Source organism: Hyaena hyaena, unplaced genomic scaffold (assembly GCF_003009895.1).
Source record: "Hyaena hyaena isolate Hyena2069 unplaced genomic scaffold, ASM300989v1 scaffold_339, whole genome shotgun sequence".
Taxonomy (NCBI): domain Eukaryota; kingdom Metazoa; phylum Chordata; class Mammalia; order Carnivora; family Hyaenidae; genus Hyaena; species Hyaena hyaena.
Window position 1 is genome coordinate 1,505,422 of NW_024080971.1, and position 19,244 is coordinate 1,524,665.

The 19,244-nt window shown below is 41.4% G+C and overlaps 1 long non-coding RNA gene across 1 annotated transcript; it reads left to right on the top strand.

The window, feature by feature from the left end:
- The first annotated feature begins 87 nt into the window (after positions 1–87).
- On the top strand, positions 88–10,261 carry LOC120243374. The gene is made up of 3 exons (XR_005531296.1): positions 88–287; positions 8,988–9,080; positions 10,033–10,261. It is a non-coding gene; the product is annotated as an uncharacterized LOC120243374 (long non-coding RNA).
- Positions 10,262–19,244: the final 8,983 nt, after the last annotated feature.

The following is a 19,244-nucleotide window of genomic DNA, read 5'->3' on the forward strand; positions in this document are numbered from 1 at the left end:
TGTTCAGTGTGAACGTTTGCCCCTCTGGTGGAAGTTAATTACAGGAACAGGACTCTGGGCTCACGGAGTCTCTGCATTGAGACTTTTCTCTTTTCAGAGATGACCTTGCCTTCAAGGAACTTAGACTTTCTTGGGGCTCCACCAGCCATGCTGTGGCCACAACACCAGGCTAGAATTTGCAGTGGCTTTAATCGCTTCAACCACTCACTGTCATCTTAGAAGAGTCAGTTTGGTTACGAATCACAGAGAAGATTTGAAACACGCATAGGTCGTTTGTACAGTACTTGGTACGTAAGTCCTATACACGTGCATACTATTGGTATTACTCCTGTGACAAAGGAGGTTATACTCTGTTCTGCAAAGGATTGAGTAAGGACTGAAATTGATGTGCATGCAGTAAAAACTCTTGAAAGTGGGGAGAATTTAGCAGAAAACACCGTTTGACACACTCACAACCCAGTGACAATTAGCATTAGTTAGTGTAATGGGCCAGTTGTGCTAAGAGCATTAAACATATCACCTCATTTATTCTGTAATTACAACAACCCAATGAGTTCAGCAGTAAGTCCCCCTTTTCCAGAATTAGGAAACTACGAATCATTTCCAAGGCCACACAATAAGTGGCAGAATTTGGTTTCAGACTCCTGTCATTCTGAATGTGCGGCCCATGCTCTTAACGCACATGTCCCTCTGCGTAAAAATGTAGCTCACTGAGAAGTGTTTGCTGTGGCAGCTTGGGCCCAGGACCCTGTGAGGACATAGGCAGTGAGTGACAGAACCAGCCTGAGAAAGGGGCGCTGAGGCAGGGCCTGGGCCACATGCAAGGAACACTTGAGCCTAAAATGATAAGTGAAACTCCACTAGCAAAGGAGTGGAGACGTTTTCTAGGCAGAGAGAACACAGGGACACAGGGACTTGAAAGGCAGAGCGCGTGTTGGGACCCTGTGCATGATTCCGGGTGGAACACGAGTTCTCAAGAAGGCAGGAGGGGAGACAGGATCAGGGGAAGGATGTCTTCTCGAAAGATGAGCTTTGTCGAAGACACGCCGTGGGAAACACTGAGAGATGTTTAAGCAAAGGGGGGTCAAGGTCAGTCCAGCGTTTAGACTGAGTTCTACTGGCAGCTTTGCAGACAGACTATGAGAGAAGAGTGAACACAGATCCACCACTTAAGGGAGCATTGATAGTATTGTAAACAGTTTTGTTTTTTAAGTTTATTCTGAGAGAGAGAACACGTGCAGAAGAGGCAGAGAGAGAGGGAGAGAGAGAATCCAAAGCAGGCTGTGCACTATTAGCGCAAAGCCCCATGCAGGGCTCAAGCTCACAGACTGTGAGATCATGACCTGAGCTGAAACCGGAAGTCGGACACTTAACCAACTGAGCTACCCAGGCACCCCGAATTTACAGTATTTTAAATGAAAGGCGATAGAAGCCAGAATCAAGGCAGTAGTATTAAGGAGGGGGCAAAGGTACAGAGGGTATTTCTAGTTTGTTGCTTGGGATATGGCATATTGGCAGGCAGATAACAGTGTGTCGACTTTCTAGCTCTAGCCTGGTCAATCTTACAGGCTCAAGACAGGAACCATAAATACCCTAGGATTTGGGGAATGGGAGAGGCATTTTCTCACTAATGATGAGGATGAGGCCCTGTGAAGGCAAGAACCCAGTGCAGAGCAAGCATGAGATTCCACAACATAATCATTTGACATTTAACTATTTATTACATGCTTACTGTGTTCCAGCAACGCTGAGAAGAGCTGGTGACATAATGATAACAGAAACTGACTGACGCTCTGCCCTCACAGAGCTCTGTACGGAAGGAGAAGATGTTAATCAGATAACCACACAAGTACAGTCAGGAGTCTTAAATGCTAAGCCAGTGCTTGGGGGATTTGAGCTAATCTGGTAAAGCTCTTCAGAGAGTAATGCTTGAGCTACAGTCCAAAGGATGAATAGAACTTAATCAAGGGGAGAGAAAGAGGGACAAGCATTCTAAGCAGAGGGAAGAGCATATGCAAAGTTCCATTGGTAGGAGGAAGTATGATCCCTAGGAAAGACAGTGGAACAGAGCCAGAGGGAGAGTGTTGTTTGAGATGATTTTCGGCGGTAAGTCGGTCTTGTTGGCCAGGCTACAGGAGTCGACTCTGATCAATAAAAGCTCTGGCAGTTTCCAGACCACTATGTTAAAGGAGCTTTAGGTGCGCCCGGGTGGCTCATTTGGTTAAGCGTGCGACTTTGGCTCAGGTCATGATCTCACAGTCTGTGGGTTTGAGCCCTGCTTCAGGCTCTGTGCTGCCAGCCAGTTCAGAGCCTGGAGCCTGCTTCAGATTCTGTGTGTGTGTGTGTCTCTCTGCCCCTCCCCCATTCACTCTCTGTCTCTCTCACAATAAAATAAAGACATAAAAAAAAAGGAGCTCTATGCCAGCCACATTTGTTAAATTAATTCTGATGATTATGTTTTATTAAAGATGGGCATTACACGTAAATGAAAGAATTTTTTTCAAACCTTTGGAGTTTCTGATTACATGCCTACCTAGGCAAATCTTGGATACATTTTTGGGCTCTACAGTTTATTTAACATTCTGATCCTGTGGGGCTCCAACCAGCACAAAGATGAAAAAGTCTGGCCCGAAAGTAAATAAACAATTCTAACACAGTAAACAATTTACAGTTTTAAGGACTCATTGTACAAAGTAACCTACTTGTTTGCTTCTCTTATTGCAAGTGACGTTTGTCTTCTTTCATTGGGAGAGATTTCCAATGACCGTGAAAAACAACAGCCTGGCTACTGTCCCGTCTTCCCAGGTGAGCGGTGGCTGGAACAGACTTATTCTTGTGAGTGAAGGTGACCGTGATTTAGGAACCCTGGAAAAGAAACAGCCTCCCTTTAGAAAAATGCCTGTTGTGAACTCAAGTGACTCGAGATGGGGAAATGGGCAGTTAAGCAATGGTCATGAATGTAGGAGCTTAGACTACGAAGAAAACTGTGTTTAAAATAAACGGCCAGGCCATGGCGACAAGCCAGGCGGGCAGCGTGCTGACAGCACTCTTAGTGCAGCTCGCCCTCGCCAGTCTGGCGCTCTGCATTCTCAGATTCTGTGGAAGTCGCCTTCCAGCAGCCAGGGCCCCTTCCACTTTCACCCTCCCCTCCGCCCCTTAGCTCCTGTGAACAGGATTGGAATGGAGGTTTTTGGTCTGCCTCACCTCGGCTCGGAGGAAATGATGCAGGGACAAAGGCCCCCTTTGCCTAATTTCTCTAACCCAGAAGTGGATCCAATTCATGAGTAAAATATCTTTCCAGCCACAGATTAGCACGGAAAAGAAATAGCACTGGCCTAGGGAAAGAAAGCGTTCGCAAAGAAGGAATAGCGAGGAGCACGGACAGTGGGGCTCTACCCTGCCCCGCTCTACCTGTGCGAGCATTTCACTTATCGATTACACGTGACGTGCTTGCACTGGGATGGAGCCTTGTCACGCAAAGGTGACAACACCGACATTCGCATCATTATTGTAGTAGCTGAGTCATGGCATCCAAAGATGTTTGCTCCTAATCCCTAGAGCCAGGTGTTGCCTTATGTAGGGTAAAAGCGTCTTGCGGAACATACTAAGTTAAATGGAGGGTCCTGAGATGACAGGATCACGCCACATTATCCTGGTTGAGCCCTCCACGCCATCCCAAGTGTCCTTCCAAGACAGGCAGAGGAGATTTGACTCAGACGAGGGGAAGCAGCAATGTTGTCGGGCAGGTAGACGTGACGGTGATGAGGCCACGGTGTCAGGAATGCAGGCGGCCACCAGAAGCTAGGCGGTGCCAAGAGCGGCTCTTCCCTCTGAGCCTCCAGGAGTGTGGTCCCGCTCACACCTTGGCTGCAGCCCCGTGATGCTGGTTTTCGGGATTCTAGCCTCCAGAGCGACGACACCATACACTTCTGTGGGTTTAAGCCATCTAGTTCGAGGTAATTTGGCACAGCTGCCACAGGAAACTCATGCAAATTATGATACAATAAAAGGGTTTTTTTAATTGAAGTAATGTCTATACCCCACGTGGGGCTTAAAGTCATGACCCCAAGATCAAGAGTTGCTTGTTGTTCCAAGTGAGCCAGTGGCCCCTCCCCTCTCAGCAAATGTTTTAGTAGAGGGAGGAACAAAATACAGTAGAAAGGTTTTACAAAAGACTTGACCTTGTGGTTCCTTCTAGAAGCAAGACTAAAGATGGACCGAAAGAAGGCCCCCAGAATAGGTTCAAGAAATGGAAGGTGAAAAATTCACTGGGGTAGGAGAGACTTAACCGTCTGGGGAGATATTTTTCTTTTCTTTCCTAAAACTTCTATTTTTTTAAGTAATCTCTACACCCAATGTCAGGCTCAAACTTGCAGCCCCAAGATCAAGAGTCACAGGCTCTACTGACTGAGCCAGCCAAGCGCCCCAAGTATTTTTATTTTATTTAACAAATACTTCTAGAGCTCTTACTCTCTACCAGGGGCACTTTCCTTTAAAAAAAAAAAAAAAAGTTTATTTCTTTAGTTTTGAGACAGCATGAGCAAGGGAAGGACAGAGAAAGGGAGATTGAGAATCCCAAGCAGACTTTGTGCTGTCTGGGCAAAGCTCAATTCAGGGTGTGATCCCATGAACCGTGAGATCATGACCTGAGCTGAAACCAAGAGTCCTCGACGCTCAACCAACTGAGCCACCCTGGTGCCTCCCCATCATTTTTATTTTTATGTCACGTCATATGGCTGCATGCCTGGATGGCTGCAATAGCGGTAGTATTTTGAGATAGCCAGAGATCAGCCAGCCAGCTCTACAGTGCCTTCGCCATCCCTCCCATTCAGCCCTGACTCAGAGAAGAGATGATATTGCAGAGGAGAAGAGAAAGGGCTCTTGGGCTTCAGGAGCTGAGGGTCTCGGCAGACAAGCTCCAATCATAGCAGAATCGCAGATTCATGATGACGTAGAGCAAGCACTCGCTCTGCCCAGAGAAGATTCCCCAGGTCAAGAGTAGGAGGGAGAGTTAGAAGGAAAGCAAGAGGAAAGTTGGGGAGCTTATCTGAGAAGAGAGTGGGCACCTTAGTTTCCTTCCAGGCTAAATGCTGGAGGAGTCCCCTTAGCTTTCAGGGGACTGTGTGCTAGTCTCGTGTACTGGAAACGGGTGTGTGGGAGAAGGGCTCTCTGAGGTCTCCCATGGGAGGCAGGAGAGTGGGCACCCATATCCCCGAGAGAGGCCCTCACATAGACAAGTGAGCTGAACAAGGGACAACCCAGCGGAGACCTGTGTGGATCGGATGTTCCACCCCTGGCCAAACACTCCATGAGTTAGCACCGTGGTGCCCCCCAAACAAAGCAACCCCAGGATCCAGAATAGGGTCTCCCGCTCTTCTGTGTGCCTGAGTTACTGCTGTCAAACATACTGTCTTGAAATAATTGCTTTCATAATGAGACTCTCTGTCGAAGAACTCCCAGCTGCTCTTTATCTCATCAAAGTCAAGCTCTTCTTTCTGGCTTTGAAAAACCAACCTCTGGCATGCCTGGGTGGCCAGTTGGTTAGGCATCCAACTTTGGCTCAGGCCTTGATCTCACAGTCTGCAAGTTCAAGCCCCACTTTGGGCTCTATACTGACAGCCTGGAGCCTGCTTCAGGTTCTGTGTCTCCCTCTCTCTCTGCCACTGCCCTGCTCACATTCTGTCTCTCTCTGAAAAATAAAAGCATTTTAAAAGAAGGAAGGAAGGAAGGAAGGGAGGGAGGGAGGGAGGGAGGGAGGGAGGGAGGGAGAATCTAGATGGTCAAAAGCACCCATGTTCCAGCAATGCTTGCAGGTGACAGTGTTCTGTTATCTCGCTGGCAAGCAAAGATGCAGACTCAGAAATAACCTTTGCTTCCGGCTGAAGGGCAGCAAGAGCATCCCTAATGCATCGTTTACAGTCCCAACCCCAGCATCTCAGCTACACTGCAACATTTCTACTAGAGGCAGAGTTAGCCCAGAAGAAGCAGCTATTAACATCAGTGGGAGGAGTAACCAAGTCAGAGAGAAGTACATAAATATTTCCGAGTGAGATTGACCAAGTCTTAAACTACCAGCCGTATTTTCTTCTTGTATTTGGGGGGAGAGGAAGGAAGGAAGGGAGGGAGGGAAGGAGGGAGGGAGGGAGGGAGGGAAGGAAGGAAGAAGGAAGAGCTTAAGCTGGCTTTGTCCTCATGATTCAGAAATATAATAGTTCTAACTAGATACTAAAAATTGAGTAAAAAGACAACAGAGGCTCAGGGAAAAGGCCCGTTACTGACCTATTTGGTTCTCATCTAGACTTGTAAGCTCTTTTCTTTGCCTCTGGAACTTCTCACCACATTTTCCCCCATTAAAAAAAAAAAAAAAAAAAAGGACTAAATATAACAAAGTTTAGCTTGTATATTTCTATTTTTATTGAGAACTGTTAACTTTCTTATTTGGGGGAAGGCAGTGTCATCTAGTGGCTGGAGGAGGGGGGGTGGGTATAGAATTTGACAGTTGTTAACAAATGTGTGGTGACCTTGAGCACCTCACCCAACAATTTTATGTGAGGGCAGAGGAGTGTCGCAAAAAGAAGAGATGAGGTGTGATATTTAAAGCCTTAAAGCCTTAATCTACCTATTTTATAGCTTTCATTTTTACAAAGCATTTGAATGTATCAGTATAGTTTATTTCTTTTTTAAGACGGAAGAAAAATACAGAAGGAAAAAAGTCAATAGCATGACATCCATGCAAAAGCTGAAAATTGTCAACTGTTATCATCTTAACTTTGAGTTACCCCAACACTTTAAAAAAAAAAAATCTTTGGTTTTCATTCCTAACAAGGATTACCACTAACATTAAATGTCTATTATTCGGGGAATCATGAAAATTTAAGGTAAATACAATCTATTTTCTTAAGCTAGAAAATAAGTTGCTTGATAACCAATGAATTTACACAACAGTATTAAATACAGCAAGTTTAAAGAGACAAATAATATATTGAGCTATTTTGGAAAGTTCACACAGGACAACATATATTTTATCTGTATATATTCTAATGGCTACTTTTTAAGAAATTGTAAACATTCTGCCATTTATTTTACTGACATATTTTTGAAATGTAGTCCTTTAATAATAGCTGATGAAATTTTCATTTTTTTGTATGCATTGCTTTCTGGTTTTCCTTCAAAACAAGCTACATCTTTGTCTTTTCTCACCTTTCGGATTTTGTAGATGGAAATCAGGGAAATTGAAAACCGAAAAAAAAAATGGATGAAGTGGAATAAATCAAAGTGATTAAATATAGTTCTTGGGGTCAAAGGACAAACAAACCAAAGGGTTTAGGCATCATTTTATTGTTCATTCACTGATTTAACACTGCAGAACGCTCTGTTGCATACTACAAAGGAACCAAAGTAGATTAGACGCACATCTTGATGTTTTGTTTTGTTTGCTTTTTTTATTTCTGAGAGAGAGAGTGTGAGCAGGGGAGGGTCAGAGAGAGAGAGGGAGACACAGAATCAGAAGCAGGCTCCAGGCTCTGAGCTGTCAGCATAGAGCCCAATGCAGGGCTCAAACCCACAAACCGTGAGATCATGACCTGAGCCGAAGTCGGATGCTTAATTGGCTGAGCCATCCAGGCACCCCTAGACCCACATCTTGAACTCCAGAGATTTAGAATAGCAAAGAAGAAATATGGCATACATTTAGGAAGCTATACAGCTCCAAGAGAATGGAAACTTCATAAGGGCAAGGTGTTTTGTCCGTTTGGCTCATTACTGTCACCTCAGGAAGGATCTGGCACAAAGTAGGTACTCAATAAATAGTTGTCGGATGAATGGATAGAGCATGGCAGAGTGTTGAGCCATTTATGAACTGTAAGAAAGAAAAAAATGTGAAATTGGTAAGAGGAGGGGCAGGTAACTTCCAGCATCTTTGAAATTATGTACGTAACTTGTAGATAATTACGTTGACAAGCCGTGAACAGAATCTCCTGCGTGCACTGCTGTTGTTTTTCAAATCCATCAACTGCTCTGTCAACCCCTTCAAGTAAGACCATGAACACGGCAAGTAGTGAATACGTTACTTAACATGCTGGGCCTCAATGAAGTGAGGAAGTTAGATTACATGAGGGTTTGCGGGGGCAAATATGTACAATCCTTTTAGATGGCTGATGGTTAAATGTGTACACTACTCCCATCAAACCTCTGATTTCATAGATATTATACTGCCCAGAGGAGAAGACCCAAAGAGAAAATATTAAGGAGATAATAGTAGAGGTGCTTTGTAAGTATGATGAAAATTGTGAAGATAAGACGTGAATGACTGAATTTTAGGAAACAGTGGAAGGGAGGTGATTAAAGTCATTTTGGTTTTACTGTCTTATTATTTAAATTAACTTCAACCAAAAGAATTGCCTTTTCCCAACCTAAACGACATTGAACCCAGTTCACGTTCCTAAATCCTCTGAATGTTTCTCAACCTCTTTCTGAATAGTTGACTAAAAATACATAGTACCAGTTTGCTTGGGAGGAGGGGGTTACAGCGACCTCTTTGCTAGGTGACCGTGACTTTTACAAAGGGTGCTGGTGCCTGCCAAAGTTTGGCCAGTCTGCAGTAAAATAAGAGGAATCTGAATAATGCAAGATCTATATTTATGAAGCCACACTGACTTATTTGAAAGGACTTATTTTTTTTAAATTTGAGATTAGAACCTTTTTATGATTAGAATATTTTTCTTCTTAAATGATGGAGACTGAAGATGGTACTCCTTTTAATGTTCTAGAGAAAATAAAAATTACCATGCTCTGTGGATTCCACCACCTTTTAAATAAATCGTTTTCTGAAATTTAAAGGCACCGGTGTTAAGAACGGCATTTAGAGTGTCATTACAGAGACTTCTTGGGATTGTTCCTTCGTGTAGATTGTTGAGTCTTCAAATAACCTTATGATGCCAAGTATTCAGAATCATGACACCTTGGTTTCCTTTAATTCTTGGTCTTAGACACTAGTGTTTGTCAGCGTCATTTAATACACCAGACTACTATGGATCAAGAGACAGAAGGCTGCATGCAGTTGAAATTATCATTTCTTTAAGGTATCTAAAAAAATTCATTTCTGGCCTTACCACAGTTTTTGGGAAAGAGACTAACATCTTCAAGGACAGTGTTAGTAACATTATCATTTTAAGCAAACATTTACTGATGTAGTTTTATTGACTCCCATTTTTTCCTTTGACCATGAATGATTTATTTATGTTACGTAGAGTGCTAAGTTAAAAAACTATGGAAAACCTTGATAAGACCACTGATTTTATTGCTCTGTAAGCAATGTATATTAACTTTATGAAATTTCGAAAACACATATAAACCCAGAGATTACCAGTGTCAAGGCTATTTTGTAGTCATTCTACACCTTTCTTTATGAGCATAGAAATATTTTACAATAAAAATGGGATTATATTGTACATGCTCTTTTATAACCTGCTCTTTTCATCTTAAAAATGTTTTAAGACTGTTTCCGTAATATTAAATATTTTTCTACATCATTTTAATGACTTTATACTGTGATATTTTATAATGTACTATCATCTAATTAACAAGTTCCTTGTTAGGTATGGTTCGTGTCCATGTTTTTTTCCTTTTGTTGAAATGAACATCTTTGCTTTGCTAAGTTAAGTCTTTTTTATATCCTTGAATAATTCATTAGGCTAGATCCTAAAAGTAGACTCGCTGGGTTAAGTGTACACAGATTTATGAGACTTTTGATATATTGCATGGAACTGATATAAAAATGTGTGTTTATTTATTTGTGTATTTATTTATTATAATGTTTGCAGTCCATGGAGAAGATAGAAAACTAATCTAATTCATTGCATAACACCCCTTGCACTTCATTTAATTTCCAAAACACTCATTACAGCTAAAATAAGACCTCTTAAATGAAGTCATTAAACTTTGACTAATGGGATCCTGCAGATCATTTGGCTTAAAAGATTCATTCTAGAGCTGAGGAAACTGAGCTGAAGTTATAATATATCCCGTTCACAGTTGAAGCTAACCAGGAAAGGAGCCAATCCAGTCCTAGATCCAGATGCAATCTTTTCCACAAGACCCTCAAGAGAAGATCAAGTCATTCTTCTTTAGATATTCAACACCAAACTGACCTATCACATAATCTGTAATAGCTCCGGGGTCTTTCATTGTACCATAATTTCTTTCACCAACACCTAGTTGATGGACATTAGGATTGTCTGGAGTTATTAACTAGTTTAAACAATGTGGCAATAAACAATCTTTTAAATAGCTGTTTAAATATCTCTAATAAATATAAATTGCTTTTCTTTGGGGAAATGTTACATGTTGTATTATTTCCTGGAGATTCGTGATGCAAATTTCTGTACTAAACAAATATTTATTGAACACCTACCAACTGTGCTACATGCTGGGAGTAATATTAAAGGCTCTGAAAATTCTCACAGTAAAAAAAATCTTTTAAATTTTTAAAATTAAAAATTTTCTAATCATTTATTTTTGTTATAGCACCCCTCCACCACCACCCCCCCCCCTTAAAAAACTGAACATCTGCTAGTATTGCACTAGTCATTTCTGGAGCAGAATTTGGAAAGTGATCATTGGGTATCGATCTTGTTGAAAACTACTAAGTAAGTACCTAGTTGTTACTTTTGTAGGAACTCTGAAAAATCTTGGGAATTATTTAGAGGAAACATATGTTTTAGGCATTTCAGAAGACTCTATCTTTGATCTATAGTGCCAGATTCACTTCCAGAATGGGTAGTATTTGAATATGAATATTTTGATGAGACCGTTTTACTTTATTTTTTTAAACTTTTTTTAAGTTTGTTTATTTTGACAGAGAGAGGAAGGGCGAGGGGCAGAGAGAGAGAGAGAGAGAGGGAGACAGAGAGAACCCCAAGCAGGCTTTGCACTGTCAGCTCAGAGCATGGTGCGGGGCTCACATTCATGAACCATGAGATCATGACTTGAGCCAAAGTCAGACACTTAACCAACAGAGCGCTGGGGTGCCCATACTTTATTTTATTTTTAAATTAGTATTCATATCATTAGGACAAAAGGAAGACTTGAACATGAAAGGAGAATGTGGGATATAAAGTAATTTGGGCTCAGCCATGGGTTTATTGGAGGAAAAGGGTGAATTTGCATGGAGAAAGAACAGACAGAGAAGGAGTGAGACAGAGATGAAATTATTAACGGGAATTAAGGTTGGAGTTTTCGAAGATTCTATAGCAACATGGGAAAGAATTGAATATATTTGGTAAAAAAAAAAAAAAAGGAGGATACAAAATCCTACTCACAATATGTACAAACCAATTAGAAAAAAAAAAAAAAAACAGGGGTGGGGTGGGAATCCAACAAAATAATAGTGTTTGGGTTGGAGTACTTTTTCCCCTCGTTTCTAATTGTCGTTTTCATTTTTATTTTTAAAATACATGACAAAACTGAAAAGGAAAAAAATACTAAAGGATCAGACAAAATTAGAAGAGAGGCTTATGGAGGAGGAGGAAGGTAGTGGTTGAGTCGAACAAAGGCAACAAATAGATTAAAAGTGAATACGGGTAGAAGAGAGAACATTCAATTTGTCCTGGAGGAGATCATTAATGACTCAAGTGCTGTGAAGTGGACAAAAGCCAGTCTGTAGTGAGGTCAGATGAGAGAACCAGACAAGAATAATTTTTTTTTTAGGACCTAAGATCATAATAATTCACATAGAGGTTCCCCCCAGCCACTATTACTTTAGCTCAGGTTTTATCATGTTGGGATTTTGCCTGTATCCATTTTTTTTTTCCAGGAGCTGATAAATGAAAACCTTAAAAAAAGAAATCCTATGAGTAAGTTTCTTTGCCCTTATATTTGAACTGAATAATAAAGAAATGGTAAATTCTCTTTCGGAGCTGTGCTACAAATGCTACCATATAGAAGTCTTAATAATATACTCTGTGCATGCCATTTAAAAACAGAAGAACTTGGTCGCCCAAGGTCATTACAGATGCCTTTTTTCCTAAGTGATTTGTGTATGTTTTATCCATAAAAGACAAATTATTATGAAAGGATATGAAATATAGGTTTAAGGAACTCAAAGAACAAAGTACATTCTTTGCTCTTTGAATTTCTTAAAATTAAGTTCTTAAGACTCCTGCTGCTTACCTTCAAACAAGCAACCTTGAAACTACTCCATGAAACCCGAGGAAAGGATGAACCAAAGAGTTTTCACTTATAAAAAAAATATCACATGTGGGAGAGAGAACGTTCGAGTCTTCCAGTCTCCATACTTATTAACTAAATTGAATGCCTGTGGCGGGTCTCATGGGAGCACACAGTAGCAGCCTCTTTATGTTACAACTCAGCCAGAAGCATTTATTCCCTTGTAATTAAGGCCAAGGGTGCAACCAGTGATGCGAACGGAAGCAATTATGTGGATTATTCAGCTCTCTCACCATTTCTCAAGAGTTTGTATGTTTGTGGCATCCGGTGTGTCTGAAGTCCCGGTAGAGCCCCCTGGGTCATCCTTGGTGCTGCGGGTCCAAGCTCAGGCAATGACCTTAAGACGGCACTTAACATGCCAGGTTGTTTTAGGGGGTTTTGACCTAACATCTTCGTCCATTCGTTCAAAACTGGGGGTGGGGGGCAGCTACATGTGAAGTCCTGGTTCTCCAGGAGCAGATGCTGAGATGAGGTTCCAATGCAAGCGAATCATCCCTGAGGTGGCTCAAGGAGAGACTGGTAAGGGGCAATGGAAGGAGGGCAGGAAAAGGGAGTTGAGACAAGCAAAGAGACGTCAGGGGCCAAATCCCTTCCTGGATAGCTTCAGGTGGTCCTGTAGGGAAACCCTATAGGCCAGGAAGGGAAGCTTGGCTTTCAGCCTGCTGCACAGTCATTGGGTAACAACCGACATGGGGGGCAAGGAATGTGTCTGTGGGAGGTTTGGGGGTGGGGAGTGGAATCTAGGAAAGAAGAGCATCAGGTGCTTATTGAAGGAGTTGGGACAGAAACACAGACAGGTGTCTGCTGCAGGTAAAGACTGTTATCTCCACCGAACCTTGCCCAAGGTCTCAAAACTTAAAAGGGGAACCCTTGGGATCCGAAAGCCTGCAGTTTGACTCTGAAAGCCATGTGCCTAAACCCCTGTGCCACTTGGGAAAGGTTGTATCTTCACAGTGTGCCGCTGTCTTATCAATATATTTTTGAAAGTTTTCACAGTTGACCACGTAGCATACGTTATTTTGATTTTATTGGGCTTCTGAAAAATGCTGGAATTTTGTCTGCAGAGGAATCCATTAGTGATTTGTTGAACTAAGTTTCAGATACCCAAGCCCCCAAGCCTAGGGGAAGCTCAGAGAACAGACGGAAAAAATCAGGTAACTGGTTTACCTCAAAGAATGTGCTACTCCTAGAGTATCCTTCCAGTGGACTCTGCCCAGTTCTCATAAAACTACACAAAAGGGGATTCCACAAGTCTTTCTTCACATGGCACATTTACACAGACCCTGTTTTTCACATTAAGAGAATGTCAGTTTATATTGCTGACCTGATAATGCTAGCTACTCATCACCCTCTTAATTGTTTTTGAGTTTTTTTAGATGTTTTATGTTTTTCTTTGTTATTTTTTAAAGTTTATTTATTTATTATGAGAGAGAGAGAGAGAGAGAGAGAGCGAGCTTGCACGAGAGAGGGAGAGGCAGAGTGAGAGAGACGGAGAGAGAATCCCAAGCAGGCTCCATGCTATTAGCGCAGAGCCTGATGTGGGGCTCAATCCTATGAACCATGAGATCCTTACCTGAGCTGAATTCAAGAGTCGGATGCTCAGCCAACTCTTGGTTGGTGCCACCCAGGTGCCTCTAATTTTTTTTCATATTTTAAAATAAAGTGTATATTCCTCTCCAAGTCACTGAAGCAATTTTTTTCCCTTTTAGTTTTTGTGGAACACTGTCCTGAAATACTTTTTGAAACCTTTTTAAACCTTTAAAAGAATTCACTTTATTTTTGCTAAAGAAATTCTCTTTATTTTCTGCTTTAAAAGGAGGAGTATGTATGATACTTGTCTGTCTCATTGCCCTTGGTAAAATGAGGAAAAGTTTGTGCATAATGCTGGGTGACCAATTAAGTAAACACCTCAAAAGTTTGCGAATGGCTGTGCTAGAGCCAGGGACTAAGAGAAACAAGTGCTAACTCAATCTTTGTCAAGACAATCAGCTAGAAGCTTACTGGTCCACAAAGAACAGCACAAAGGTGGAGGAGAGCACTTTGAGGGGAAGGCTGAGGAAATGCAGAATTTGTACGGTTTTCTTCCTGTGTTTTGGGTGAAGAGGAAAGTTCTCTGTTTTAGCAGATCCCTACAGAGCATAATGTTCTATGGGTGCAAGTGTCTGCTGCGCTGCCATATTGTTCAGGAGGGAGAAGGGAGGAGGGAGAGGATTGAATGCTTGCCGAAAGTTCTGAGGTCCTAGATAATAAAAACTAACAGTTCTATGGCACTTATTACAGTAAATCCTTGGATTGTGAGTGACTTGTCCTGCAAATGTTCCACAAGACGAGCGAACATTTCTAATACATTTTAACTGATAAACAAGCGGTGCTTTGCAATATGACTAGTGCCTGACACGGAATGTCATGTGATCACAACTGAGCCAATGGTTCTTGAACTTTGCTTTGATAGTCAAGTGCTTTGGATTACAAGCATGTTTCCGGAACAAATTGTGCTCACAAACCAAGGTTCTACTATAAATGCAAGGGACTGTTTGAAGTGTTACGTGTACTAACTCCTTAAAGTCTCTTAATGACACCATGAGGTAGGTACTAGGAATATCTCCATTTTACAGATGAGGAAACTGAGGCACAGAGAGGTTAAATAACTCATTCCAGATCTTGTGGAGCTGGAATTCGAGTGTGGGCTATCGGCTCTCAGATTCTGTGCTCCTGCCCATTAGTTTGTACAGCCCAACTGAAATATCCAGAATGTGCTAATAATGTTGCTCGTAATTTATTTGTGGTTGAATCTATTTCTGAACGCTCTGCAAGTTTTAAAAGAGATGCCTATTTCACACCTGGTAATAGCTAAGCTATAGAAGAAAACTTGACTTCTGATAGAAACAGTGACCAGAAGTTCTTGAAGTTGACATAGAGTAGAAAGCCCCTATCCTTGTATGGAAACTGTAAAGTCAAAGTGGCAACAGAGATAAGCTCTGTCCTGCACAGAGGAGACGGTATTCCCTGCCCACGGGGAGTTGGCACTGGTAGCAATTATATCACAAAGTCACTCTCAACGCTCAGCTGCTTGCTAAGAATTAATTGCTGGAACCAGATCTAGTGAGCTTCATGTTACCAGCTTTGGATGAAGCACACACATTAGTGTGATATATTTAACCTTCAGAAACAGTTACATTTAAGAATATCTTTCTTACAAAAAAGATAATGTATTCCCCTGCTATGTGTGGTCATTTGCTTCCTCTCCCCAAGTAAACAATCACACACCTGTTTATTCTGTTGAGTAAAGCTGACCTCCTATGGCAGGGGCGGTTTGTGGAAAGAAGTGAGTCACCAGGGGTTCACATGCAAAGGAGCCCAGATCTGCCAGGGCCTCTGCTGCCCTCTAGAGGTGAGTCAGATCAGGGCGGCTCATCTCTGGAACTTTCCCACGGATTGCCCAGAGAAGTCACCTTACTCTCCCTTTTGAATGTGCCATAAACGCCGTTTGTCAAAACGTGATGAGGTGGAAACACTCCACAGTTCAAAAACCAATATTGGGATTTAATTAAAATTCCAAGCCAGGTCTTTGATAGTTACTCCATACTCCGGGAAGATACAAGCCTCCTCCTGTGTTTCTTCCCACCCTCTCTCTGGCCACACCCCTTCCCCCCCCAACTCAACCACTAGACAGAAGTTAGTCAAGGTTGTTTGAAAACCATAAACAGAGCTAACGTAAAGCATTTATCACACAGCAAGTATTAAGTGCTTCCCGTATACTAATCTATTTAATCTACATAAGAGTCCTTTGAGATGGGCGGTATGATCATCTCCATCTTATAATAGGGAAGCAGAGGCAAAGAGCTAGTGAATATTGCTCATGGTGCATGAGTAGTGGAGCTGGACTTGAGCCCACGTATGTCTGGCTGCGTGGACTGCGCTTGTAACCACTTCACTGTACTGTCTCTTTTATAGCACACATTAAAAGTCTAATTTTAAGGTAGAGGTTTTTCTAAAAAATCTTTAATCTGAATCTAGTAATGAGGCAATGGTTGGCCTGTACACTTCAAAAATGTCAATGACATTGGGCACCTGGGTGGCTCAGTTGGTTAGGCGTCCAACTTCAGCACACATCATGATCTCGCAGTTTGTGGGTTTGAGCCCCATGTCGTTGGGCTCTGTGCTGACAGCTCAGAGCCTGCGCCCGCTCCGCATTCCGTGTCTCCCTCTCTCTGTGCCCCTCCCCAACTCATGCTCTGTCTCTCTTGCCTTCAAAAATAAATAAACTAAAAAACAATGTCAGTGACATGACAGACAGAAAAGGAGGAAGAGGAGAAGAAAGAGGAGGAAAAGGAGACCAGAGGGAGGAAGGAACTATTCTAGAGATTTAACAGCTAAATATAATGCATGGCTTGCGATTACATCCCACATATAAAAAACTATATTGGATGTCAGGTTATGTTCATGTTAAATTTCTTGAGTATGATCCTTTTATCGTGGTGATATAGAAGCATGTCCTGTTCTTCAGTGATACTTGACGAAGTTGTTAGGGGTGAAATGTTATTATATAGGCACATCGCCATCACGCATTCTAGGAAAACAATAAAAATACGTGTAAGAAAGGAGGAGAAAGCAAATGGGGCAAAATGTTAAAAACTGGGAACAGCAATTAAAAGCCGTATGATGCTCATTATACTACTTTTAAAAATGTGTTGAAGGTTGGGGAAATTTTTAGATGAAGATGTAAAGAAACAAACATCATTTCAAAATAAGGATGTAGCCAATGCACCTGCCTACACAGCCCTGAGTCAGGACCAGCGAGAGCAGTGTGCAGGGCTTAGAATCTATAGGCAAGCTTTGCAATCCGCAGACGTGTATTCTGAGTGGGTGTATGAGATGTTAAAGCTTACTGATTTTTGTTTTTCAACTAGTATTAGGTATTACAGGCATCGGTTTGTAGTTTCAAAAAATTTTCACGTTTTCATCCAATGGAAATGAATAAAGCAAATAATAAAGCTCTTTGTAAAACTAAAAACCATCTCATTTCAGTCTTAGAGTTATTGCATTTTTGTGGTCAACAAATAAGGCGTATACAGAAGTCTGCCTTTCCTATCCATTTGTTCAGGAAATAATGTATCGAAGTGCTCACTATGTTCCAGGCACTGGTCAGTCCCCTGAACACATGCTGCTTGTCTTCTGGTGGGAAAGACAAAGACCGTAAACATAACTCAGTAAGGCGTGGAGAGGGTTAGAAAGCTACCGTTGTCAAGAGAAAACAGAAAAATAGAGCAACATGGCAGGAGTTTAGGCAAGTGGTTGTGGAGAAGAGGGTTTGTCACTTTAAATAAGATCGCCGGGGTAAGTTTCAGTCAAATATGACCTTGTGACAGTCTGGAAGGGAAGTAGAAGCACACAATGAAGAAAGACCTTATGGTGAGAGTATGCCCAGTGTGGCTGGAACTGAGTGGTCGAGAAGTAAAGAGTAAGAAGATAGGGAGTCAGAGAGTAAGTAGAGGACCTTCATACAAGTCATTAGGGGAGGGGTTGGTTTTCAGGATGATCAAAAATAGGAAGCCATTGGATGGTTTTGAGTAGAAGAGTGACGTGTTTTAACTCAGTATTTTAAAAAATCGATCTTTTAGGGAGACAAAGTTGGTAGCAGGGTCCCCAGTCAGGAGGCTATTGCAATAATCCAAACAAGATGATAGTGCCGTGGCACAGGCTGGTAGAATTGGTGGGGGAGAGATGGGATCAGATTCTGGATGTTTTGATGGTAGAGCCAACAGGAAGGATTTGCCAATGAATTAGTTGTGGTGTTTGAGAGAAAGACATGAGTCAAGGGTCACTTGATGTTTTGTCCTGAGCAACTGGAAAAATGAAAGCATCTTCTAAAGAGACAGGGAGGATTAGGAGGGATTTTGAGGGGGAAGACGAAGAGTTGAATTTGGGACATGCTGAGTTTGAACTATTAGGTGTCCAAATGGAATTGTTGTAGAGGGAGTAGGATATAGAAGTCGAGACTGGAAAGAGATCAGGGCAGGAGACTGAAAACTGATCAGAACTGATTGTATGGATGGTATTTAAAGCCATGAGTCTAGCTAGATAGGATCACCGAGACAGAGAAAAATAGCAAAGTCTAGGCCCCTGAAATGATTCTGTTACGTGTTTATTATACTTGTTATATTTCTCATTTTGTTTAGAAGATAACAAAACAAAACAGAAAATTGATAATTATCTAAATTACTGATGATAGTCTATCAAATGATTAGATTTTCAAAGCATATTAATCTTCTTCAACTATCTGGTCTAATTTTCTACAAATGTGTGCATTATTCAGACTCTAGGGCAGTTGCCATTTTAACTGTTTTGTCCTAGTGTTTTTCAATCAATAATATATTCATCTTCAAAATGGCAAAGTTCAACAATGCTTTCAAATGATTCTGTAGATGGAGTAATCCTCAACTGTATTTATTTTCTGAATTTAAATTAAATGTTCTGCTGGAGTATGAGTATTCTTTCCTCTCTTTCTAATGCTTGTGATTTGACAGTTCTCACTTTGGTGATGTAGTAAATGAATTTTAAAAGTTATGCCCAAGCAGAACTAATACTTAATCATGGAAAGAAAGAGAAGAGGAAATGCTGTGTTGAGGGAAAGATCTGTAAATATATTTGTTGTTTCATATAAAAAAGACAATTGCTGATGTTAAGAAGTTCCCTCAACTGCAAATAAGCCCATGTCATAAAGGCATTTTATCAATAAATCTTAATGTCAGAACCATGCTAACACTCTTTTATAGTTAACACGGTAAATATGGACAAGCTCAGAATTTTGTTTTCTGTAATCAACTATATAATGGTGGTAGGTGAGCTAGATAATTAAGCATGTGATGGGACTTATCAGTAAATAAAAACCCAATTGAGCCCAACTTTAAAAATAAAGGAGTTTATTGACTCATATAATGAAAAATACTGAGGTAGTCAGGCTTCTGGGTTTGTTCCTCAAGTATGCTGTGTGGGTGTTTTTGTCTGCCTCTCTACTC